Genomic DNA, 5,815 nt, shown 5'->3' with positions numbered 1-5,815 from the left:
GTCTCTATTGGTTGTGTGTATAGCCCAGTAGATGGGATTATTGCCTTACTGAGTGTTTATAAAATACTCATGCATTGCAATTTGCGTTTGTGGTGTGGGTAAAGGCAAACTGTGATTGTGGAATCAAGGCAATGAAGAGGAGGATGTTCTAGTGGTTCGCTTGGTTGTCTGGCTTCTGTTAGGTTGTTAGAGTTGAGTCCTAGAATGTTGTTTAGGATTGCTGGTTCTATGGTTTATGTTGTTTGGATCATTAGTTTATGATTTGGAATTAATATCGGTTATTGGATTATGATTGGATTATTTATTGGTATTGGTATATGTTATTTCCGTTGTTGATTGTGTTTGTGGTTAAGTGGCTAGTGGGTATGGGACCACTAGCTGTAGTGTATTTATTATTATTATTTTTTATTTATCAATTAAAAAAAAATGGGTCAGGTTGTTTCAGTTTGGTATTAGAGCCCTTACGGTTCTAGGTTTGGGTTCATTAGGTGTCTGTTGTGATGTTTGGGATTGCATGTCTTGATTGATTATGTGAGTTAGTCAATTGTGTGTGGCATGGAGTCCTAGAACATCCTCTTCGAGCCTATAGTGTGATTACACGGTGGGTTTATGTTTCTGTGTTATGATAATTATGTGCTTAGCCTTTTGTTCATGGTAGTGCAGATGGTTAGAGAGGATGCTGCCGCTGGTCGTGGTCGTGGTCGTGGACGCGGACGTGGTCGTGGACGCGGACGTGTTCAAGGTAGGGTCAGAGTCCCAGTGGTTAGTGAGACCGAGGACCAGAGTGTGACAGCAGAGGGTGTCGGCGAGTCGCAGGGTGTCCAGGGGGATTCTGTGAGTGTGGCCGGAGGGGGCGGTGTCAATGCTCCAGTGGCCGGTGATGTTAGGGCCCCAGGTGCGGGTGTCCCAATGGGTGGAGTCCCGGGTGTCGACCTTGCGGGTTTTCCGGCACAGTTGATAGCGCGGTTGCCGCCTGTGGCACCAGCTCAGGCTCAGGTTATGCCACTAGTGGTGGCGGAGGAGCGGCAGCCAGTGGCTACGGATGTGGGAGTCCATTCTCGTTATATTAGCATGCTGACAGAGATGGGTCGTATTCGGAGGTACAGATCCTACCGCTGCGGAGGTGTGGAGGACAAGTGTGGAACGTAACTTCCATACTCTGAGATGTCCTGAGGAGTTTTGGGTGGACATTGGAGTCCACCATTTGACTAGTGATGCTCAGTTGTGGTGGAGTTCTGTGGCTCCCAGGAGAGTGCAGACGGAGATGACTTGGGTTGACTTCGTCTTGGAGTTCAACCGCAAGTATTTCCTTAGAGAGGCACTGGATAGGTTGGAGGTGCAGTTCCTTCAGCTAGCTCAGGGAACTCGGTCAGTGCGGGAGCTTGACTTGGAGTTCTGTCGACTTCTGAGGTATAGGAGTCGAGATATGGAGTCTGAGGAGGCTCAAATCAGGAGGTTTTTGAGGGCCCTACGTGATGACTTGAGGGTTCACTGTAGAGGGCAAACACTATGCGTGCGGAGCTGGTGAGACTACAGCAGGGATTGAGGAGGATATCCGGGCACAGTCAGTGGCAGCTAACCCAGCAGTCCAGCCTAGCAAGGCACAACATCAGGGAAGTTCTAGCAAGGGCGTCAAGCCTGCGCAGGGAACCAAGAGGAGATGGGAGGGTACACAGAGGTCGGGTGGTTCGATTTGCTTCGGGTGTGGAGGCAAGGATCACAAGGTTGCTAACTGTCTCAAGAGGAGTGCTCAGACGACAGCAGATCGTATGTGGTATCATTGAAGGGAGTCGGGGAACATCATGCCCTATTGTCCCAAGTTGCAGCCGGTAGCAGTGGCAGCGTTGCAGCAGGTGCAGCCGGGAGGGCAGCAGGAGGCACGGATTGAGCAAGCACCACAGGTTTACATGACTGCAGAGACTGGTGGAACCAGTGCCGGAGTGATCACAGGTATAATTTCTGGTACTTTGTCTTTGTGAATTTTTAGTAAGTTCAGATTTTATGTTGTCCTATGATAAACTGTTAGGTTCTCAACACATGAGGTTTGTGTAGGGACCTTTTTGGTGGGAGGGTTTAAGTCCCATGTTATGTTTGACTCTGGAGCTACTTATAACTTCATTACCCCGGAGTGTGCACAGAGCGCGGGTATCGTGGGAGATCCCGGAGAGCGTGCAGGAGTTGTCAGAGTTGCTGGAGGCAAGTTTCTGAGGGTTATTGGTCGAGCGAGGGGTATTGATATTCAGATCGCGGGAGAGTCTTGGCCTGCGGATTTGCTTATCAGCCCAGTGGAGCTGTATGACGTTATCTTGAGGATGGACTGGTTGCATCGGCATATGGTTCATCTGGATTGTCATCGGGGAAGAGTGGAGTTTGAGCGCTCAGGAGGGAAGTTGGTTTATCAGGGGATTAGACCGACTTCGGGGAGTCTCGTGATCTCGGCCATTAAGGCTGGGAAGATGATCGAGAAGGGCCGTGAGGCTTATTTGGTTACTATATCTATGCCAGAGTCAGTGGGGAAGTCTACAGTTAGCGGTATTCATGTTGTAGAGGAGTTTGAGGACGTGTTCCAGTCATTGCAGGGATTACCACCTTCTCGGTCTAATCCTTTTACGATTGAACTGGAATCAGGGATGACACCGTTATCCAAGGCTCCTTACAGGATGGCTCCAGCAGAGATGGTAGAGCTGAAGAAGCAGCTAGAGGATTTGTTGAGCAAGGGATTCATCCGTCCTAGTGTATCACCGTGGGAGGGCCGGTGTTATTCGTTAAGACGAAGGATGGGAGTTAAGCTTGTGTATTGATTACAGGTGTTTGTGAAGAACAAGAACCCTCTTCCGAGGATTGATGAGTTGTTGGATCAGTTGAGAGGTGCTACTTGGTTCTCCAAGATAGATCTGGCGTCGGGTTATCATCAGATCCCGATAGATGAGGCAGATGTGAGGAAGACCGCTTTCAGGACGAGGTATTGGCATTATGAGTTTGTAGTGATGCTGTTTGGGTTGACTAACGCACCATCTGCATTTATGAGATTGATGAACAGCATGTTTTAGGAGTTTCTGGACGTGTCTGTCATCATTTTCATCGACGACATCCTGGTTTATTCTAAGAGTCCTGAAGAGCATGCAGTGCAATTGAAGGCAGTTCTGGAGAAGCTGCGGGAACATAAGTTGTTTGCTAAGCTAAGCAAGTGTAGTTTCTGGCAGTGTGAGATGGGTTTTCTGGGTCATATTATGTCTGCAGATGGGGTTTCTGTAGATCCGGAGGAGATTGGCCTAGATCGCAGAATGCCACGGAGATCAGGAGTTTTCTCGGGTTGGCAGGGTATTACATGAAATTTTTTCAGGGGTTTGCGAACAGAGCACGTCCTATGACTAAGTTGACGGGGAAGGATGTTCCTTTTCTATGGTCACAGGAGTGTGAGGAGGGCTTTGAAAGCCTGAAGGAGATGTGGACTACTGCTCCGGTGTTGGCTTTGCCTGAACAGGGAGAACCCTATGTGGTTTATACAGATGCATCTAGAGTGGGTTTGGGATGTGTGTTGATGCAGCATGGGAAGGTGATTGCCTATGCTTCGCGGCAGTTGCAGAAGCATGAGGACAACTATCCTACTCATGACCTGGAGATGGGTGTTGTAGTGTTTGCCTTGAAGATTTGGAGATCTTATCTTTATGGTGCAAAAGTACAGGTGTTTACAGATCATAAGAGTCTGAAGTATATATTCACTCAGCTCGAGCTGAACTTGAGGCAGAGGCGGTGGATGGAGCTGGTGGCAGATTATGATCTAGAGATAGCCTACCATCATGGTAAGGCTAACTTGGTTGTAGATGATTTGAGTCAGAAGCGGTCGGCTTCGGTTCAGGAGCAGGATATGGAGTCTTTGGTAGGGGAGATCAGTGCATTGAGCTTGTGTGCGGTTTCTCAGGAGCCGTTGCGTTTGGTTGCATCTGATAGAGCAGATTTGTTGAGCAGAGTGTGGGGCTGGTGAATGCCGCAAAGGATGTTGACTCAAAGTATCAGGTTTCGGCTAATGGTACTATTCTGGTGCATGGGCGGATCTGTGTGCCCAAGAATGAGGAGTTGAGGTAGGAGATTCTNTATTCATGTTGTAGAGGAGTTTGAGGACGTGTTCCAGTCATTGCAGGGATTACCACCTTCTCGGTCTAATCCTTTTACGATTGAACTGGAATCAGGGATGACACCGTTATCCAAGGCTCCTTACAGGATGGCTCCAGCAGAGATGGTAGAGCTGAAGAAGCAGCTAGAGGATTTGTTGAGCAAGGGATTCATCCGTCCTAGTGTATCACCGTGGGAGGGCCGGTGTTATTCGTTAAGACGAAGGATGGGAGTTAAGCTTGTGTATTGATTACAGGTGTTTGTGAAGAACAAGAACCCTCTTCCGAGGATTGATGAGTTGTTGGATCAGTTGAGAGGTGCTACTTGGTTCTCCAAGATAGATCTGGCGTCGGGTTATCATCAGATCCCGATAGATGAGGCAGATGTGAGGAAGACCGCTTTCAGGACGAGGTATTGGCATTATGAGTTTGTAGTGATGCTGTTTGGGTTGACTAACGCACCATCTGCATTTATGAGATTGATGAACAGCATGTTTTAGGAGTTTCTGGACGTGTCTGTCATCATTTTCATCGACGACATCCTGGTTTATTCTAAGAGTCCTGAAGAGCATGCAGTGCAATTGAAGGCAGTTCTGGAGAAGCTGCGGGAACATAAGTTGTTTGCTAAGCTAAGCAAGTGTAGTTTCTGGCAGTGTGAGATGGGTTTTCTGGGTCATATTATGTCTGCAGATGGGGTTTCTGTAGATCCGGAGGAGATTGGCCTAGATCGCAGAATGCCACGGAGATCAGGAGTTTTCTCGGGTTGGCAGGGTATTACATGAAATTTTTTCAGGGGTTTGCGAACAGAGCACGTCCTATGACTAAGTTGACGGGGAAGGATGTTCCTTTTCTATGGTCACAGGAGTGTGAGGAGGGCTTTGAAAGCCTGAAGGAGATGTGGACTACTGCTCCGGTGTTGGCTTTGCCTGAACAGGGAGAACCCTATGTGGTTTATACAGATGCATCTAGAGTGGGTTTGGGATGTGTGTTGATGCAGCATGGGAAGGTGATTGCCTATGCTTCGCGGCAGTTGCAGAAGCATGAGGACAACTATCCTACTCATGACCTGGAGATGGGTGTTGTAGTGTTTGCCTTGAAGATTTGGAGATCTTATCTTTATGGTGCAAAAGTACAGGTGTTTACAGATCATAAGAGTCTGAAGTATATATTCACTCAGCTCGAGCTGAACTTGAGGCAGAGGCGGTGGATGGAGCTGGTGGCAGATTATGATCTAGAGATAGCCTACCATCATGGTAAGGCTAACTTGGTTGTAGATGATTTGAGTCAGAAGCGGTCGGCTTCGGTTCAGGAGCAGGATATGGAGTCTTTGGTAGGGGAGATCAGTGCATTGAGCTTGTGTGCGGTTTCTCAGGAGCCGTTGCGTTTGGTTGCATCTGATAGAGCAGATTTGTTGAGCAGAGTGTGGGGCTGGTGAATGCCGCAAAGGATGTTGACTCAAAGTATCAGGTTTCGGCTAATGGTACTATTCTGGTGCATGGGCGGATCTGTGTGCCCAAGAATGAGGAGTTGAGGTAGGAGATTCTGAGAGAGGCTCATGATAGCATGTTCTCTATTCATCCAGGAGCGACTAAGATGTACCGAGATCTCAAGAGGTACTATCACTGGGTTGGGATGAAGAAGGACGTGGCTAGTTGGGTTGCGAGGTGCGATGTGTGTTAGCTAGTGAAGGCTGAGCATCAGGT

Source organism: Camelina sativa, chromosome 16, assembly GCF_000633955.1.
Source record: "Camelina sativa cultivar DH55 chromosome 16, Cs, whole genome shotgun sequence".
NCBI lineage: Eukaryota > Viridiplantae > Streptophyta > Magnoliopsida > Brassicales > Brassicaceae > Camelina > Camelina sativa.
Note: the sequence above shows the minus strand (reverse complement) of the source record.